Source organism: Palaemon carinicauda, chromosome 19 (genome assembly GCF_036898095.1).
Source record: "Palaemon carinicauda isolate YSFRI2023 chromosome 19, ASM3689809v2, whole genome shotgun sequence".
Lineage (NCBI taxonomy): Eukaryota > Metazoa > Arthropoda > Malacostraca > Decapoda > Palaemonidae > Palaemon > Palaemon carinicauda.
This window is the reverse complement of record NC_090743.1, coordinates 61,034,387-61,056,754: the sequence shown is the minus strand read 5'-3', so window position 1 is coordinate 61,056,754 and position 22,368 is coordinate 61,034,387.

Here is a 22,368-nt window from a genome sequence, read left to right as displayed (position 1 = left end):
AGAATGCAAATTTCCAATTCAAATAGAACACTTCAGAATGCAAATTTCCATTTCAGATACGAAACATTTAGAATGCAAATTTCCAATTCAAATACGAGCAATTAAAAAAGCAAATTTCCATTTCAAATAGAACACTTAAGAATACAGATTTCCAATTCAAATACGAACCATTCAGAGTGCAAATTTCCAATTCAAATAGAACACTTCAGAATTCAAATTTCCAATTCAAATAGAACACTTCAGAATGCAAATTTCCTATTCAAATACGAACCATTCAGAATGCAAATTTCCAATTCAAATAGAACACTTCAGAATGCAAATTTCCAATCCTAATACGAATATTTCAGAATGAAAATTTCTAATCCAAATACAAATTATTCAGAATGCAAATTTCTAATCCAAATACAAATTATTCAGAATGCAAATTTCTAATCCAAATACAAATTATTCAGAATGCAAATTTCTAATCCAAATACAAATTATTCAGAATGCAAATTTCTAATTCAGATTCGAACTATTCAGAATGCAAATTTCCAATTCAAATAGAGCACTTCAGAATCCAAATTTTCAATCCAAATACAAATATTTAAGAATGAAAATTTCTAATCCAAATACAAATAATTTAGAATGCTAATTTCTGATTCAGATACGAAACATTCAGAATGCAAATTTCCAATTCAAATAGAAAACTTCAAAATCCACATTTCCAATTCGAATGCGAATCATTCAGAATGCAAACTTTCAATTCCAATACGAACAATTCAGAATTCAAATTTCCAATTCAAGTAGAACATTCCAGAATGCAAATTTACAATTCAAACACGAACAATTCAGAATACAAATTTCCAATTCAAATAGAACACTTTAAAATTCAAAGTTCCAATTCAAATACGAACAATTCAGAATGCAAATTTCCAATTCAAATACGGACAATTCATAATGCAAATTTCCAATTCATATACAAATAATTCAGACTGCAAATTTCCAATTCAAATAGAACACAGCTCGCAAGTTTCCAATTCAAATACGAACACTTCAGAATGCAAATTTCCAATTCAAATAGAACACAGCTCGCAAGTTTCCAATTCAAATACGAACAATTCAGAATACAAATTTCCAATTCAAATAGAACACTTTAAAATTCAAAGTTCCAATTCAAATACGAACAATTCAGAATGCAAATTTCCAATTCAAATACGGACAATTCATAATGCAAATTTCCAATTCATATACAAATAATTCAGACTGCAAATTTCCAATTCAAATAGAACACAGCTCGCAAGTTTCCAATTCAAATACGAACACTTCAGAATGCAAATTTCCAATCCAAGTACGAACAATTAATAATACAAATTTTCAATTCAAATAGAACACTTCAGAATGCAAATTTCCATTTCAAATACGAACAATTCAGAATGCAAATTTCCAATTCAAATACGAATAATTCTGAATGCAAATTTCCAATTCAAATACGAACCATCCAAAATGCAAATTTCCAATTCAAATAGAACACTTGAGAATGCAAATTTCCAATTCAAATACGAACAATTCTGAATGCAAATATCCAATTGAAGTACGAACAATTGAGAATGCAAATTTCCAATTCAAATACGAATAGTTCATAATGCAAATTTTCAATTCAAATACGAATCATTCAGAAATGAAATTTCCAATTCATATAGAACACTTCAGAATGAAAAATTTCCATCTCAAATAAGAACAATTCAGAATGCAAATTCCCAATTTAAATACGAATACTTCAGAATGCAAATATCCAATTCAAATACGAATCATTCAAAATTCAAATTATCCAATTCAGATACGAACAATTCAGAATACAAATTTCCCATTCAAGTAAGAACAATTGGGAATGCAAATTTCTAATTGAAATACGAACAATCAGAATGCAAATTTTAATTTCAAATGCAAACCATTCAGAATTCAAATTTGCAACTCCAACAGAACACTTCAGAATGCAAATTTCCAATTCAAATACGAACAATTCAGAATGCAATTTTCCAATTCAAATAGAACACTTCGTAATGCAGATTTCCAATTCAAATACAAACCATTCAAAATGCAAATTTCCAATTCAAATACGAATCATTCAAAATTCAAATTATCCAATTCAGATACGAACAATTCAGAACGCAAATTTCCAATTCAGATACGAACAATTGAGAATGCAAATTTCCAATTCAAATACGAACAATCCAGAATTCAAATTTCCAACTCAAATAGAAAACTTCAGAATGTAAATTTCCAATTCATGTACGAACTGTTCAGAATACAAATTTCCAAATTCAAATACGAACAATTCAGAATGCAAATTTCCAATTCAAATACAGACCATTCAGAATTCAAATTTTCAGTTCAAATAGAACACTTCAGAATGCAAATTTCTAATTCAAATACGAACTCTTCAGAATGCAAATTTTCAATTCAAATATGAACCTTGTAAAAAGCAAATTTCCAATTCAAAATTCATATTTCCAATTCAGAATACAGATTTCCAATTCAAAAACGATCAATTCAGAATGAAAATTTCCAATTCAAAATGCATATTTCCAATTCAAATACGAACCATTCAGAATGCAATTGTGCAGTTCAAAATACAAATTTTCAATTCAAATAGAACACTCCAGAATGCATATTTCCAGTTGAAAATGTACATCTTCGGTTCAATTACGAGCAATTCAGAATGCAAATTTCCAAATGAAAATGTAAATTTGCAATTCGAATGCGAACCATGCAGAATGCAAATTTTAAATTCAAAATGATAAATTTCCTTTTAAATACAAATAATTCAAAATACAAATTTTCAATATAAAGACGGATAATTTAAAGTTGGTTTACTTACTCAAATACGGATAATTAAAAAGTCGATATTTTAATTGAAACAGGACTATCTATCTACTTTTACTTTTCGAAAAATTGCTCCTCTGTCAATTTATCTGTCACAAGTCCAATATTGCTCCCCCCCCCCCTCTCCCCAGTCTGGTCCTCTGGAAATTGTTAGGAGAAATGGCGAGGTCAACTTTTACTTTCATTTTCTTTCACGTTTTCTGTTTTATGAAAACGTCCCGCGTAAATGAAAAACTTTATTAATAATTTAATGAATTTCATATGAATTATAGTTTTATCCCTATCGAGAGATGATTAGGAATATATTAAAAGGTTTTGATGGGAAGAGAGAGAGAGAGAGAGAGAGAGAGAGAGAGAGAGAGAGAGAGAGAGAGAGAGAGAGAGAGACTTTACATAATAAAATACAAAGAAGTACAAAGACAAGATTTGTTGAAATAGATATATTTGTATGTGCAGATAAATCATCATAATAATCGTTATTTCTTGTTATTCAAAATTAAGTCTATTAATTAGCAAAGCAACATTGCTGAAAATAGTAACATTAGCCACTAATTATTTTACAGCGATGGAAATAGAAATAGTAGGTTCTGATGAACGTTGTCAACTCATTAATAGTTAGAAAGCCATTTAACTGACAATGATAATGGGCTTTTGGTATCATCATTTAATTGATAGTTATTGTATTCATAAGAAAAAAAAAATGTTTAGAATAGATGTAGTAAGAACTTTGTAAGTAGAAAAAAGCAATAATATAACATTGATAATAATCAACTTTTGCATAAATAGTTGCATGGCAACAGTAATAGACTCTTCCTGTTGGTGGAATAGCAACAAATAAATAAATGCATAGCAGTGACGAAAATTGTGATATTAAGAACACAAAAAGAAGTGAAAATAATAAAGATACAAACACCAGCGCCTGGAAATAAAATTGATAAAGACGAGGTCAAAAAATAAAAGCTATGAAAAGCAATACCTACACAACAACAAATGAAAAAAGTTGAGTCAGTAGCAATACTAATAATAAGAAAGAAATAAAAAAGAAAACATAAAAATAATACTTACACATCATCATCATTTCCTCCTACGCCTATTGACACAAAGGGCCTCGGTTAGATTTCGCCAGTCATCTATATCTTGAGCTTTTAATTGAATACTTCATTCATCTTCTCCTACTTCGCGCTTCATTGTCCTCAGCCATGTAGGCCAGGGTCTTCCAACTCTTCAAAAAGTAAAGGATGAACCAGTAACAATGTAAATAACAAAAATAGATAAAAACGAAAGATCAAGCAAGAACAACTCAAAAAAGCAACAATAAGGATAATATAATGATAATGGGATGTAATGACCATGGCGATAATTAAAGTCCAGGTCATTAATTTGCCCGGACAGCGCCCCAACTCTCATTTAAGAGAAGACACACCAACCATCTCTCCCATTAATTTCGTTTCAGCCTTTCTACCGCTGTTGCAGTGGAAGCGCGCTTCCCTCACAAAGAGTGGTGCACACACAAACACGATGCACAAGCGCTCTTTGCATATTAATGGGGGGAATATATTATGGGTCACACGGTGGGAGGGACTTGACTCTCTCTCTCTCTCTCTCTCTCTCTCTCTCTCTCTCTCTCTCGTACATCAAAAACACGCACAAAAACTGCATACTAATGGCATGAATCTAATAAGGATCATACGAATGCTCTCTCTCTCTCTCTCTCTCTCTCTCTCTCTCTCTCTCTCTCTCTCTCTCTCTCTCTCTCTCTCTCTCTCTAACCACTTAATTATACCTGCAGAAAAGTATATAGAACTACACAGTATAAGTATATATATATATATATATATATATATATATATATATATATACACATATAAATATGTATATTATATCATAGCAGCGGGTAAAAATTCATGGGCTCACTTAGAATTGTACCCTGTTCTTTCTGGTTTTTAAAAAAATGGATTTGATCAAAACGTCTTTGTTAGCAAGAGTCGCTTCCTCTCTGGGTACGACACGCTCCCTAGATGTCATATATTTTATCATTTAGAGAAGTTATTTACCCCAAACTGTGACGTCAGTGAGTCACTTGTTCACTTCATAATGGAGTATTATTATTATTATTATTATTATTATTATTATTATTATTATTATTATTATTATTGTATGAAATCAAGTCCAGGACTTTGTCCTACAGTTCTTCATGGAATTATTTAAGAGAAGAGGTGAGAGAATTGATCCAAAAAATGTTTTCCATAATATGTACACAGCAGTTTTTATCCATTATAAATAAAAACGAACTCATGCATACACACACACATATATGTATATATATATATATATATATATATATATATATATATATATATATATATATGTATATATACATACATACATACATATTAGAAATGAAAATCAGAAAACAAAACCAACAGGTCTATCAATCATGTAGATAGTACTGTAGTAGAAAGCTAAAGATCTGAGAAAATAAATACTCTCTCTCTCTCTCTCTCTCTCTCTCTCTCTCTCTCTCTCTCTCTCTCTCTCTCTCTCTCTCTCTCTCTCTCTCTCTCTCCCCTAAGTGATAATGATTACATATGCATTGTTTTATCGCAGAACCATTTCTAAAGCTTTTATACTCATGACGGGGTGATGAGGGATTGATTATCTGTATTGATGGTTTTTGTAAAATGTTATTCTTTATAATTGGCAATCTCTAATAACATGTTAGCTGATATTCTTCCTCTTAGTAATTTTATATATAAGTTATTGATGGCTGGGCTGCCCATTCATATGCATTCTAATTCACTTTTCGAGAGAGAGAGAGAGAGAGAGAGAGAGAGAGAGAGAGAGAGAGAGTTTTCCTGGGCTGGTGGGTCTGTGTATAAGGTGTGAGGAGTATCAGTTTATAATTATATAATTGTATTTGTAGTTTGATAGACAGTAACCCCCACCCAACCCCATTATTATTTCTTACTCTTGCTGTAATTCACTACAGTCGATTTACTTTGCGATCTATGGATATTTATAAACACGTGTATATTTGGTTTAGCAACGAAACTAAACACTTCTTTAAACTTGGGTCCCTCTTAACGATAGAATACCTTGATGAAGTCATTGGGCTTCAGCACGTCATATCACTGTCGTACTGAAGCCTTGTGACGGACTAGAGGGCTCTTGAATTAGGGAATTATTTCCTCAGTGTGACTAAATTTCCCTCATCCTATTTATGTTACTTATGATTGCTTCATTCTCCATATTTGTCAACTGTCTCCAACTTTGCTATCAAAACTCTCTTACCCATTTCACTGTCCAGATTTTTCTTTTCAAAATCAATTGTGGGAGCTGTGGTGTTCTTGCCAACTACCCGATGTTTGGACACATAGGAGTGTCAGTATTTCCATACTGGCATTCGGGACTATTCTTGAACAAAAAACTTGGCCTTCGTATTCCAGGGGTTGGCCAGTTTCATAGAGATAGGACTCTCGGCATTCTGTTCAGTTTGCCTGCCAGCACTATACTTAAAGTGGCCATGATTGTATTCTTGAAATGCTCTAAGTCCCATCAATCGGGTTTGTCATACACTTGAGGCACTCTAATCCTAGGTTAACTATCTCTTTCTGGTAGGGTAGGAGTGGACATTTGGAAAGCAGCTCTTGCAAGTGTCATTGGTGGAGAAATTAATTCAAAGCAAGGCTAACGGAGTCTTCTTTTGGATTGCTTAGTCTAAATATTTTCTTTCCCTCAAACTTATATTATTTCCGTTGTCTTTTTCATTATTATTATTATTACCTCTTCCCTCCCTCCCCCCAAAATAATGAGTAAACTTAATGTTCCTCGTACCCCCGGATTAGGTGGCGAACCCCAGACACCATTGGTGACCTGTGGTTGTGTAAATAAGAAAAATTCTGTGGACGACCTCGGAAATATAAAGGACTCCTCCAACAGTACTTTGTCCAGTGTTTTTTACAGACAATTCATCAGCACTGGAAGAAAACTTTTCTTGTAATAAGGACAACCATAAAACTTTACTCTCTGGTTCTGGCGTATTATAGGTAGTAGGGTGGCCTGGGCGGCTAGAGAGTTATTTGACCCCTATCTCTGTTTACAGCTAATTTTTCCTTTGCCTACACAACTCTTTGCTCAAGGGATTCATTACTGCACTGTAGGTGTGCAGTGGCTAATTTTCTATTGCTAAAGGTAGAAGAGACTCTTAGCTGTGGCAAGTGGCTCTTCTAGGAGAGGGGCACTCCAAAATCAAACCAATGTTCTCTAGTTGTTGAGAGTACAAGAAAATAGAGGCATCAGTCTTGAAAGCAAATGCTAAACATATTACTGTAGACTATGCATAGAATTTACTCAATCGGCAACTTAATTTTGCTCAAGCTTCTAAGCTCCCACCAAAAAGTAATAATCCACTTCCCCTTACTACCACAGGGGGATTAGTGGTAGCACCTACCCTGTCAGGGGCATCTCCTTTAGTGGTAGTGGCCCAGCCATCTGGGTCAAGTGCTCAGCCTGTTGAAGTTAGAGCACATACCTCCAAAGAGGGTAAGATGGCTTCCACCACCTCAAACGTACTACCACAGACAGAATCGCCATCAGGTGCATTTCCCATAGAGATGGAAGCCCAACCTTCTGGGTCAAGTGCTCGACCTGTTAAGCTACAGCACAAATATCCAAAGAGGTCAAGATAGCTTCCATCATCTCAAAAGTACTATCACAGACAGAATCCCCATCAAGTGCATCTCTGATAGAGGTGGTAGCCAATCCTTCTGGGTCAAGTGTTCGACCTGTTAAACGTAAAGCACAAACCTCCAAAGAGGCGAAGAGGGCTTCCACCACCTCAGAAGTACTACCACAGACAGAATCCCCATCAGGTTCATCTCCCATAGAGGCGGTAACCCAGCCTTCTGGGTCAAGTGCTCAACCTGATAAAGCTAGAGCACAAATCTCCAAAGATGTCAAGATGGCTTCCACCACCTCAAAAGTACTACCACAGACAGATTCCCCATCAGGTTCATCTCCCATAGATGCGGTAGCCCAGCCTTCTGAGTCAAGTGCTCGACCTGTTAAAGCTAGAGCACAAGCCTCTAAAGAGGTAAAGATGGCTTTCACCACCTCAAAATTACTACCACAGAGAGAATCCCCATCAGGTGCATCTCCTATAGAGGTGGTAGCCCAGCCCTCTGGGTCAAAAGGTGGAGCACATACCTCCAAATAGGTCAAGACATCTTCCACCACCTCAAAAGTACTACCACAGACAGAATCCCATCAGGTGCATCTCCTATAAGCCCTCTGTGTCAAATGCTCGACCTATAAAAGGTAGAGCATATATCTCCAAATAGGTCAAGACATCTTCCACCACCTCAAAAGTACTACCACAGACAGAATCCCCATCAGGTGCATCTCCTATAGAGGTGGTAGCCCAGCTCTCTGTGTCAAATGCTCGACCCATTAAAGGTAGACCTCAAACCTCCAAATAGGGCAAGACGTCTTCCACCACCTCAAAAGTACAGACAGAATCCCCAGCAGGTGCATCTCCTATAGAGGGGGTAGCCGAGCCTTCTGGGTCAAGATCTCGACCTGTTAAAGCTAGAGCACAAACATCCAAAGAAGTCAAGATGGCTTCTACCACTTCAGAAGTACTACCACAGACAGAATCCCCATCAGGTGCATCTACCATATAGGTCGTAGCCCAGCCATCTGGGTCAAGTGCTTGACCAGTGAAAGCTAGAAGACAAACCTCCAAATTAGTCAGGAGGGCTTCCACCACCTTAAAAGTACTACCACAGACAGAATCCCTATCAAGTGCAACTCCCATAGAGGTGGTAGCCCAGCCTTCTGGGTCAAGTGCTCGACCTGATAAAGCTAGATCACAAGCCCCCAAAGAGGTCAAGATGGCTTCCATCATCTCAAGAGTACTACCACAGAAAGAATCCCTAGCAAGTGCAACTCCCATAGAGGTGGTAGCCCAGCCTTTTGGGTCAAGCGCTCGACCTGATAAAGCTAGATCACAAGCCCCCAAAGAGGTTAAGATGGCTTCCACCACCTCAAGAGTACTACCACAGAAAGAATCCCTAGCAAGTACAACTCCCATGGAGGTGGTAGCCCAGCCTTCTGGGTCGAGTGCTCGACCTGATAAAGCTAGATCACAAGCCCCCAAAGAGGTCAAGATGGATTCCACCACCTCAGAAGTACTACCACAAACATATTCCACATCAGGTGCACCTCCCATAGAAGGGGTAGCCAAGACTTCTGGGTCAAGTGCTCGACCTGTTAAAGCTAGAGCACAAACCTCCAAAGAAGTCAAGATGGCTTCTACCACCTTCAGGTGCATTTCCCATATAGGTGGTAGCCCATCCATCTGGGTCAAGTGCTCGACCAGTGAAAGCTTGAGCACAAACCTCCAAATTGGTCAAGAGAGCTTCAACCACCTCAAAAGTACTACCACAGACAGAATCCCTATCAAGTGCAACTCCCATAGAGGTGGTAGCCCAGCCTTCTGCGTCAAGTGCACGACCTGTTAAAGCTAGAACACAAACCTCCAAAGACATCAAGATAACTTTCACCACATCAAAAGTACTGCCACAGAAAGAATCCCCATTAAATGCAACTTCCATAGAGGTGGTAGCCCAGCCCTCAGGGTCAAATGCTCGACCTATCAAAGGTAGAGCACAAACCTCCAAATAGGTTAAGACGGCTTCCACCACCTCAAAAGTACTACCACAGACAATCCCCATCAGGTGCATCTCCTATAGAAGGGGTAGCCGAGCCTTCTGGGTCAAGATCTCGACCTGTTAAAGCTAGAGCACAAACCTGCAAAGAAGTCAGGATGGCTTCTACCACCTCAAAAGTACTACCACAGACAGAATCCCCATCAGGTGCATGTCCTATAGAAGGGGTAGCCGAGCCTTCTGGGTCAATTGCTCAACCTGTTAAAGGTGTACAAGTGGCTAATTTAAAAATAAAAAAACGTTAGTGATGAAATTCTTAACACACACACACACGCTCATATATATATATATATATATATATATATATATATATATATATATTCGTGACAGTTGAGAGTATGTTAATATGTATCTCATAATTCTGATGGTAAGCGGGGGTCTAGTATTGTAACAGATTCTGAGTGTTTAAAGAGATTTTTTTTCCATTTAATAAGTTTATTGTGTTCAATATCATACATACATACAATGTATATACATGAACACACATATAGCAGAACAGAAATGACGCGCCCCCAAGCAGGCTTGCATCGGAAAGTTTGCCTTAATAGGTATTATGCCCTCTACTTAGAGACAAATAATAACAATAATGACATTATTAATGATAATGATTATAATAATTATAATAATGATAATGATGTGGCAAGCTAAGAAGCATTTGCAAAATTCGGGCAACATTACTCAACTTGCAAAAACATCCTAGGATCCAAGAAATGTTCGAGAACAACATAGAATGACAAAGTTTTGATTTCTCTTCTAAAACGTTTAATTTCATTACCCTCTTTGATATAATGATGTAACCTGTTCCCATCAGATACCTTACACAAACGACAGTTTTTTTTTTTATTTTGGAGTTGAAATTATTTGTTACCTTACACAAATACTTATATCCTAAATGCAATATACTATAGCTTGTTTGGTGTTTTCTAGTGTGTAAACCACTCTTTATGTATTTTGGCTCTGATCCCTTAATGATATCCATATAATTTCAGAACGAGGTACTCTCCATGTATACTCTGTTTGGATATCTATATCTTGATGATGTTTTTCAATTTTATTTTTCAATCTTTCATGCGATAGTGGGAAATTGTAGGCAACGTATTCTTCACAACAACCTTGCTTTACTAATAAATCGGCTTGATAATTCCTCGTTAGATTAGAATGAGATGGTGTCCAAATGAAATGGCCAATCCTGTTTTTCTTTTCAAATCTACATAAACCTATTCGAATTCTGTTAACTAACTACTGTAATTACTTCTGGACGACTCCGACACTCTAGATAGCAAACCAACATACTATCAGAGACAATAGTGACACCACCCAACTCCTTTTTCGCAAGTAAGTGTGGCTGCGAATCCCAGTTCTGTTTGTGTTGTGGAACAATAATTGCATGCCCTGATTGCGAGAGAATGTAATTCCTGTAATATACCATCATGAAAGAAAGTAACTCCTTCTCCAGCTCGCCCATGCTCCTGGAAAGAACCATCTCTGTATAGGACACTAGCGCTATGTGGAAGGGCACTGAATCTCCTGAGGAAGTCCTGCCTCAACATCTCAATAGGCACATCAGATTTCCTTTAAGTAAGATTAGAAAAAGATACGTTAATTTCTGGAAAATCCCAAGGCTGTAGTTCTGGTACAACATACTGATTGTTATCTAAATCATCACTTACATTAATGGTACTCAAGGGTAGGTTTGGTGGGGATGTCGGACTCTTTATTCATGAAGGTTACTCAAATCTCAAAATGTTAAAAAGAACTTGTGTAACAAGCTTTGAATATATAGAAATAAATTTTATGCAAAAAACAGAAGAGTATCCTTTGTAACAGTCAACAAACCCTCCGAGAACAAACATTAGTACCTTTTTTGAAGAATTCGGTGCATTCATTGAGATGATAATCATGGAGAAAAATGAATTAGTTGTTTGTGGAGACTTCAATTTTTGGATGGATGACGCATCTAATCCTGATGCTTTGGTATTTAATGAATTATTAGAATCATATCGACTAGTGGATGATGTCGACTGTAAAACTACTTTAACTGGCCATAAGTTGGACCTAGTTTCGAGAGATGGAATGAATAATATTGTATCTGATATAAATGTTGAAGAGAAATGTACTATCTCCCCAGTGCACAAACTTATTACATTTAGTCTACCTCTACAGAAACATACAATAGTAAAGAAAATAAACTTTAATTAGGCATAAATCCAATTTTTGTTCTACTGTATTTATTGAAGAAGTTACAAAGAAAATAAATGATGCTATCAACATTCCCTGTGACCTTGGTAACCAACATCTGTTGGGAGGTACGTGTGTTAACTATCTTATGACCACTTAAAATAAAGTGAGTAAAAGTGAATATGATACCATTTGCCCACCGATGGAAAAGACTATAACTGTTAAAGACTAATTTTCTTGGTTTGACGGAGAGACTTTAGTGAAAAAGAGGGAAAAATATGTAAAGAAAGAAAGTGGAATCAGTTAAAAACTGAAAGTACATGGGTAGAATACAAAACTACTATGTGTCAATATAATTACCTGCTAAGAAGGAAAAAATGTGAATACTATAAGAGAAAAATCCGCGAAGCAGCAACAGACATAATTAAGTTACATCGTCTCCTAAATGGTGTAATGGGAAATGTAAACGAAAAGAAGCTACCTGATGAATACAGTGACCAGGAACTAGCAAATAATTTTCTAGTTTTCCTTAAATACAAAATTGAAAATATAACCAGGTCACACAGACAAAATTAATAAGATTTAACAACATAACACAAGATGACAGCACTAGGATTATCAAGAGAGCAAAGTAAACAAATTGTGCGGTCGATCCTATGCCAATATCTGAAGTAATTGGAGAGAGAAACTTTTCTAGTCTAGCCGAAATAATACTGAGAATAGCAAATGCAAGCATTGATGAATGTAAGTTTCCCAAATCTGAGAAAATGACTATAGTCACACCAGTTCTGAAAAATGCTCTGGACTACCTGGAATTAAGCTCATATAGACCTATATCGAATCTATCCTTTGTTTCAAAAGTGCTTGAAATTGTAATTCTTGAACAACTAGTCAGTCACTTGGAAATAATAGAAGCTTTGCCTGACAGCCAGTCTGCCTTCAGAAAACTATACTCTACGGAGACAGCCATCTGCTTTGTTGTAAATTATATGCTGGAAATAATGGATGAAAATAAATGTAGTATTTTAATATTACTCTATCTCAGTGCGGCTTTGATACAGTTGTGCATGGACTGCTACTAAATGATCTACGGTTCATCGGCGTTGATGATCAAGCTTTCGAATACCTGAAAGACTACTTGGTTGGTGGAAATTACCTTGTGCAAATTGGAAACTCTTATTCATCATATGAACCTTTAAGCAGAGGGGGCACCCCAGGGGAGTGTACATGCTCCAATCTTATTCTGCATCTATGCTATTGGTCAATCAGAAATACTACAAAGGCATGGTGTGAAGTTCAAACTATTTGCGGATGACATACAATTTTACTTCTCCCTAAATGATATAGAGGACAGTACTGAAATCTAAAACCAAGCCTTGATAATGTTAGAGAATGGATGACAATTAAAGAACTAAAATTAAATGAGAACAAAACTGAGTTCATGGTGGTGGGTAAGAGAAACAGCGTGAGAAGCTTGGGTGATGTTCAAATAATCGTAAGTAATGACTCAGGGCCGATATCTTGTAAAGTTTGTGATCTGGGTGTATTTCTTGACTGTAACTTGTCTCTCAATGCCCAAATAAATAGTGTAGGAAAAACTGCTCTTTATCATCAAAGGAATATTGCTTTTATAAAAAAGTACCTGGACGAAAATTCTGTAAAGAAACTTGTGATAAAATGTGTTATTACCAGGATTGACTACTGCCACTCCATCTATTACAATTTACCTAAAGTACAACTTAAGAAATTACAAAACATAATTAACAGAGGTGCAAGACTGATAAAAGGTGTCCCACCTAGAGAAAGGATCACTCCTACACTAATTAATTTACACTTTCTGCCTATTAAAGCGAGAATTGAATTTAGAATATGTGCAATAACCCACCAAGTTATCAGAACTGGTCATCCAAAATACTCAAGAGAATTGCCACATATTGCCCAGCCAACAAATCGTGTTGGCACGAGAATAGATACTGATGGTTTCAAATTATTGGAACCTAGATATATGTCTACTGTAGGCTGCAGAGCCTTTAAATATGCGGCCCCGAGACTATACTGTAAGTTCCCACAAGACATCCGAATGATTGAAGACATTAAGGCTTTCAAGAGGAAATTGAAAATTTTCTTATTCCATGAGTCATATGACAGTGACGATTCAACAGTAAATGAGCAATACGGTATATGAAACTTTAAATGCCCTGAATGAACAAGATATAACGACAGTGGAGGTTCTGTAGAGGGTGGGGTTACCCTGCTGTATGGGACCGGAAAAGCAGTCTTCAAAGTAAGTAAAATACTGTTTAACCACTTATAACATTAATTTTTCTCCTTCAGATTCACTAAGACCTGCTTAAAAGTACCATCGTCAGCTGTATTGAGAGACTTTACATTCTGATTTGTAGCTACTACTTTGATTCTTTGTGCAAGAGTTGGTAATACTATTTCGTGCCTAATGGTTTCTATTTTAGCTGTTCTAGGGCACTCAAATATAATCTTATTGCTTCATTTGGATAACCTAGAGGTATTGCCTCTTGTCTACTAAGAGTAATTAGATTATTGCACTGTAGTCAATTATTGATCTTACCATAGAAATATAAGGGGTACTGAGAACTGGGACAGAAGACCCAACACTTCCCCATGCAACCTTTCTCAACAAAGCTAATCTTGATTGACCTTTTACTTTTAGTTTGGTTACTTCATCATTCCTATGATTGTTCTGTCCAACAATAACTCCTGTATAGTTATATATAGCTACCTCTACTATTATTTTACCTTGCAGTTTAATCATATTTTTTCCTATTTCTCCTGCACAGTATTTTGGTGTTCTCTTGAGCTACTCCTAGTGAATAAAAAAGAAATTCTATTTCTTGAGTGTTAATGTTACACCTTTGTATGATTCTCCATTTATTACTGTCATCTGCATAAATGGCAGTTACAATACCTCTTGTCTTCAAAGAACCAATAACATTCATTAAAACGTTAAAAAGTGTGGGTGATAAAATTCCTCCTTGAGGTGTAGCTAGTTCCATCTTTTCCCACTTGGAGTAAATCCCTTCAAAATATACTCTACTGTATAGTTAATTATACTAATAATGTTACCAGAAGTACTGGTAGATAATTCAGGTAAAATGGCAATTGTATTATCTTTATCAAAAGCTCCTTTGATATCAGTAAATACTGTGAACTTTTTTATTTCTGACAAAAATCTATGAATACAATGCGGTGTACTTTTACCTGGCATGAAGCCTTACAGTTTGCATGACAATTTACGTTCAATAGTGAGCATCATCTTGTTTAATATAATTCTTTCAAAAAATTTTCAGAGGCATATAATGTTGATTAAGTCTTAGGACTGGATTACCATGGGCTGTTGAAAGAAACTGGATGATATCATATGTGACATCATCCATTCCTGGTGCAGTGGATTTTCCATTCTTGAGACATCTCTGAAATTCCTCTTGACTGATGGTTTTTATAATATTTTCTAAGGGCTTCTTGAATTTTCTTGAGTTGTCGTTTGTGGTTCTTTGCAAGTGCACTTCTAACCTTAAGTGGTAAACAATCATAATTTGAGGATTGTGCTCGTTCTTAAATAAGTTCATTGCATTTCTCTGTTGGGTTGGGGTGAAAATCCTCCCTCATCCTTTCCCCCTGGACAATCTTAACCTTTCGAGATATATTTCTGAATGGAGTTTTGTGGTCCATTGATTGGAGAAATGCTACTCAATATTCTCTCTAGATTTCACCTTAACATCTTGAACCTGTTGTGCCTTCCGTTTAAAGATAAGGAGATTTTGCTCAATTGTGTTATTTTCCCACTTTTTCTTGACTTTTGTATACTGTTTGTCAATTCTCTTGACAGCTGCATCACCATTATACCATCTCTTTAAGTGTTCCAGTAGGGGTCCTCATCTTTTTTTTTGGATTTGTAACACTTTCAGTACAGTTCTCAAGCTCTGTAATCATATCACTGTTAAAGTCATCTATAGTGGATACTGTATAGCTAGCAAACCAAATTTATATTTCATTTCGAATACGCCCTACATGGTTTTTTTTTTTTTTTTTGGAATTTTCAGTCATTTCCTTGGGACAATATGCCTTTGTGTTCTATCTAGAAGCATTATTTTTTTATATACACCAAAGTGGTCTTAGGTTAAGGTATCAACAACTTCACAATGGTGCTGAATTCCAGGGTCATTCACCAGACATACATACTCCAATTTATTTCCCTGGAGCTGTGTTGGTTCAGGTCTATATATCATATTTTCCTTCTCGTCATGTATGTTAAAGAGTTGAGACTGGTCGTCTTTTCCAAGGGCGACGTCTATTTTATAAGTGACAGGTATAATGTTCTTGATATAGGTCATCATTCCTCTAAATGGGGATTGGCTTGTGAGACTGTCCACAGTATGCATTTGGTAACCTCGTATTTGATGCTTACTGGCATCTGTATGCTTGGTTTCCTGTAAGCAGATAATATCCAAATCATTTTCAAGGCAGGAATGCTGCACTTCAATATGTTTATTCCTGATGCCATTAACATAACATGTGAAAATCTTAAGAGGGTGCTGTCCCATTATACTATAGCCTCTGCTTGTGAAGTTATTCTGTCAATATTGTGTGGACTGCTTAAAATCCATAATACATTTTACCGAATTGGCTAAAGCTTATGAGTGTTTTTCCACAGCTAACACCTTAAGTGCAAATCGACTATCCTTAACAGAAAAATCTTGAGGCCAAGGATGACCATTCATCACTGTTTCACACAATCATAATTTGAGAATTGTGCTCACTCTTAAATAAGTTCATTGCAGCAGTAACAAACAGCAGGGACCTGTTTATTACTGTTGGTGGGTTTCTCTGGAATTATCATGTGGCTCATTTCTTCTTCTAGCTCAAGTTGCTTATTTTTGTATGGCAATTAATTTTTCTTCTATTGACTATTTTGTTAGTGATCTTTTGCTCAAATGATTGTAATATGGTTACAAGTAAATTTGTTTCAGAGGACTGGTTTTCAGTTATCCATTGAGCTGGAAACTTCAAGCTTCTTGATAGGGACTGTTCTAGTGAATTTTCTTGTATGACTTCTGGTTTTTTCAGACTCTTGATCTGGAGTTCTGCGGTTAGATCTTTGAGATGGCCTATTTAGTGCCCCATCACCTGTTGCAAAGCTATCATTCCCAGAGTGATTTGGACATTTCAGTGCAGTTGCGTTGTGTGTACCATAACAATTGGGACATTTTGGTACGAATTGTTCTCCTCTTACGATTTTTTCTTTACATACTATGTATAAGGGACTTCCAGCACAGTAGGACTTTGGGAGGCCTACTGTATCCTGTACTTATGTGGTTCCATTTGGAGCATTTACCACACAAATTAGGACTGGAAATATATATGCTTCTCTTGCTTGAGGGTACACTGAGGCACACTTTTCTGTCTTATTTCTCTTTCTCTTGTTTTGTTATAGTTATTAAAGTTTATATAAAATATATTTATTTTAATGTTACTATTCTTAAAATATTTTATTTTTCCTTGTTTCCTTTCCTTACTGGGTTATATTCCCTGTTAGAGCCCCCGGGCTTATAGCATACTGCTTTTCCAACTAGGGTTGTAGCTTAGTAAGTAATAGTAATAATAATAATAATAATAATAATAATAATAATATGGGGTATTTCACCTTTACACCAACCTATCACTTCTCTACCATGTATCTACTTTTGGTATTCCATATAAGACTTTGTAAACATATATATTTTAATTTAATACCATCATATGACCAAAAAGGTAGAGTCCCTTGATTATGATTTTAACAGTTTTGGCAGTGTTAGGTTTATTTGATATATTCCCTCCATGACCTGTTGTCGTCAAATCTGTTACGGTTTTATCGTTATCCCTTATCGCCATTTCACCATATTTTCCAAGTTATGCACTGATGTAGTATCCATTTTTATGTACGTCTGCAGTCCACCTGAGTCTTATCATTATCTGAAAGCTGACAATACTTACGAAAGTACATCACTATATTTGCATGCGGGAGTTGTATTGTTTTGATCATGTGAGATGCTCAAGTTACTTCTCTTAGTCTTAATTTTTATCCTCGCAATTCACACAGTCAGTGCCAATTCCATTTCGTTGACTTTTATTTCTCTCTGTTTATCATTAACGTAAATCCATCCGCCTTATATTTACTGTTTCCACATCCTTCACTATCTTCATTTTCAACGTTGGATGACTGAAGGCAACCATTTTCAAAATCCTCGGTGTTTCCCTCACTGTTTACATCACTGGTGGCCATTAAAAAGGTGAAACTGGCTTGATAGTTGATTGCTGGTAGGCCAAGGAGCTCAGCTGCGAACGTCAATCTACGTCCGACGTCTTAACGAGTGGTTTGAGAGAGAGAGAGAGAGAGAGAGAGAGAGAGAGAGAGAGAGAGAGAGAGAGATAATGTTTGTTTATCTGCTGTTGATTTTGTCCTTTTCGTCCCCCAAGAAGAAACGAACGGCAAGAGAGAAAAAAAAAGTAGAGGAGAAGGAAAGAAGAACGGAAGCACACAGTTGAGTTAAGCTGGCGGGGTCGATAGAAGGGACACTGATATCCTTCCTCCCTCTCTCTCTCTCTCTCTCTCTCTCTCTCTCTCTCTCTCTCTCTCTCTCTCTCTCTCTCTCTCTCATGACAATTTAAATGTCTACCATGTTGTTATTGGACTTTTAGAATACTCTTGTCTTTATTGGAGCATTTCATATGGGGACTAGAAAAACACCCTGTGCAGACCTCCGCCACGGCAGCTTATTTTTCTATACCAGTGTGCCTTTCCCTGAATCAATTAATCATTTCCAGCTCTTTAACTAACAGTTTAAAATCCCTTTAAGTTTCATTACTTTGCAATTGAAATTGTGGCCATATGGTTCATTAGAGGAATTTGACCTTTTACTTGACCTTCGACCTTAGCAGCTCTTTACATAACTGTTTAAAATCCCTGCAAGTTTCATTACTTTATGATTAAAATTATGGCGGTATGGTTGATGGCCGGAATTGAACTTTTGCGTGACCTTGACCTTGGACTTGACCTCGACCTTAACAGCTCTTTACATAACAGTTTAAAATCCCTGTACGTTTCAATACTTTATGATTAAAATAGTGGCCGTATGGTTGATGACCAGAATTTGATATTTTACTTTTCATTGACCTTGGACTCAACCTTGATCTTCGACCTTAACATGTATTAATCGGCGTGGATTTTCATACACTCAAATATGAACCAAGTTTTAAGTCTCTGTGACAACGATGTCCAAACTTATGGCTGATTACGTGAACTGGTCATTTTTGCTTGACTATGTATGGCCTTGATCTTTGACCTTGACCTTCCAAAATGTAATTATTTCCATCTTTTTACATAACAGTTAATCCCTGCAAGTCTGGTTACTCTACGATTAAAATTGTGGCCAGGAAGCTGTTCACAAACAAACACACACAAACAGGAGATAATTAAATATCTTATTAAACTCTCTCTCTCTCTCTCTCTCTCTCTCTCTCTCTCTCTCTCTCATTTAAAAGTTTAACATGTTGTTGTTGAACTTTTTAAATACTATTGGGGCGCTTCATATGGAGATTAAATATCTTACTAGATCTCTCTCTCTCTCTCTCTCTCTCTCTCTCTCTCTCTCTCTCTCTCTCTCTCTCATAACAGTTTTACTTTCCTTTAGAACTCATTATAAAGATACTATATCTTTTTGTCTGCTTATATTTATCTATGACAAACATACATAAGATACATGAACACACACGTTAAAACAAAGTATTGGTCATGTAAATTTAAGGTTCTTTCTCTCGTAATAGTTAAAATGCATCTGAACTTAGAAGAAAAATTTGCAGTCTAAGAGAAGCGAAAGAAATTACCTGTAAATCAGCATTCACAAAAATGATGGCTAAGAGAAAGCTCAGGTGATTGACGAGAGGTGAATGCGTGGAAATGCCAGCCGGTAATACACAGACGAATTTAACTCTGTTTGAATTAAAAATGCGGAAAAGTTTGTACCTTTTTTGTCAGTTTTTTTTTCAATTTTGTGTGAAAAAACTATATATCCCTCGAGCATTAATATTGAAGTTAATGAACGTTGGTTTGGTCAGTGCTTGGTGCTTATGCAGGTGAATGCATGCACTCCTGTATGCACATGCGTCCATGCACTCTGGATATACGTCCGGTGTTACCACTAAAACATTTATATCAATGATTTCCCTCCTTTCTCACTCAAGCGCGGAACAATAGGTAATGCATTATTCACAATAAATCTGAGTTTAGGAGGATTGTTGCTGGTTGGATGGGCTCTAAAGGGACGGGAATGAAGAGTGAAATGTGATTCAGGGTTTGTTTTGTTATTGCTTTATGAAATTTTCTCAAATTTTTTTAAAATGTTTCTCTTATTGGCGTCATTGTGTTTTTTATGGTATTTTTTTGTGATGTCAATTAGTATTTGTGGAAATTTATATCGACATACACACAGATAGATACCTAACGTGGTGAAAGGATTTGTGTCTTGACATGATCTGCAAAGCTAAGCCAGACCTGGCTGTTGTTTTTATTCTTGATTTTATATATATATATATATATATATATATATATATATATATATATATATATATATATATATGTATGTATATGTATATACACACACATACACACCAAGGCACTTCCCCCAATTTTGAGGGGTAGCCAACATAAAAAAGGGGGGTCCCTTTCCTCTCTACACTCCTCCCAGCCTGACGACGAGTTTGGCTAGTACTGCTAGTGTGCCACAGCCCGCCCTCCCCCGTTATCCACCGGAACTGCGTCACAATCGCTCGCCATTCATTCGTATTTCTAGCACGCTCTCTTGCCTCTCTCACATATATCCTCCTATCACCCAGAGCTTTCTTCACTCCATCCATCCACCCAAACCTTGGCTTTCCTCTTGTACTTCTCCCATCAACTCTTGCATTCATCACCTACTTTAGCAGACAGCCATTTTCCATTCTCTCAATATGGCCAAACCACCTCAACACATTCATATCCACTTTAGCTGCTAAATCATTTCTTACATCCGTTCTTACCCTCACTACTTCGTTCCTAAACCTATCTACTGGAGATTCACCAGCCATACTCCTCAGACACTTCATCTTGAACATATTCAGTTTCTGTCTCTCCGTCACTTTCATTCCCCACAACTCCGATCCATACATCACAGTTGGTACAATCACTTTCTCATACAGAACTCCCTTTGCATTTATGCCTAACCCTCTATTCTTTACCACTTCCTTTACTGCCTCTAACACTTTGCATCCTTCATTCACTCTCTGATGTATATCTGCTTCCACTACACCATTTCTGCAACAACAGATCCCAAGTACTTAAACTGATCTTCTTCCTCAAGTAACTCTCCATTCAACATGACATTCAATCTCGCACCACCTTTCCTTCTCGTACATCTCATAACCTTACTCTTACCCACATTAACTCAACTTCCTTCTCTCACTTACCCTTCCAAATTCTGTCACCAAACGGCCAAGCTTCTCTTCCTCGTCTGCAACCATTACAGTATCATCTGCAAACAACAACTGATTTACCTCCCATTCATGACCATTCTCGTCTATCAGTTTCAATCCTCGTCCATGCACTCGGGCATTTGCCTCTCTCACCCCTCCATCAACCTACAAGTTAAACAACCATGGCAACATCACACATCTCTGTCTCAACCCCACTCTCACTGAAAATCAATCGCTCTCTTCATTTCCTATCCTAACACATGCTTTACTACCTTTGTAGAAACTTTCACTGCTTACAACAACCTTCCACCAATTCCATATAATCTCATCACATTCCACATCGCTTCCCTATCAACTCTTATCATACGCTTTCTCCAGATCCATAAACGCAACGTAACCCTCCTTACCTTTTGCTAAATATTTCTCGCATATCTGCCTAACTGTAAAAATCTGATTCATACATTCCCTACCTCTTCTAAAACCACCCTGTGTTTCTAAGATTTCATTTTCTTTTATCCTTAATCCTATTAATCAGTACTCTACCATGCACTTTTCCATCCACACTCAACAAACCCCTGAATTACAACACTCATGCACTTCTCCCTTACCCTTATATAGTGGTACAATACATGCACAAACTCAATCTGCTGGTACCATTGACAACATAAAACACATATTAAACAATCTCACCAACCATTCAAGTACAGTCACACCCCTTTCCTTTAACATCTCAGTTTTCACACCATCCATACCAGGTGCTTTTCCTTCTCTCGTTTCATCTAGTGCTCTCCTCACTTCCTCTCTTGTAATCTCTCTCTCATTCTCATCTCCCATCACTGGCACCTCAACACCTGCAACAGCAATTATATCTGCCTCCCTATTATCCTCAACATTCAGTAAACTTTCAAAATATTCCGCCCACCTTTTCCTTGCCTCCTCTCCTTTTAACAGCCTTCCATTTCTATCTTTCACTGTCTCTTCAATTCTCGAACCAGCCTTCCTTACTCTCTTCACTTCTTTTCAAAACTTCTTATTCTCTTCATATGAACGACCCAATCCCTGACCCCACCTCAGGTCA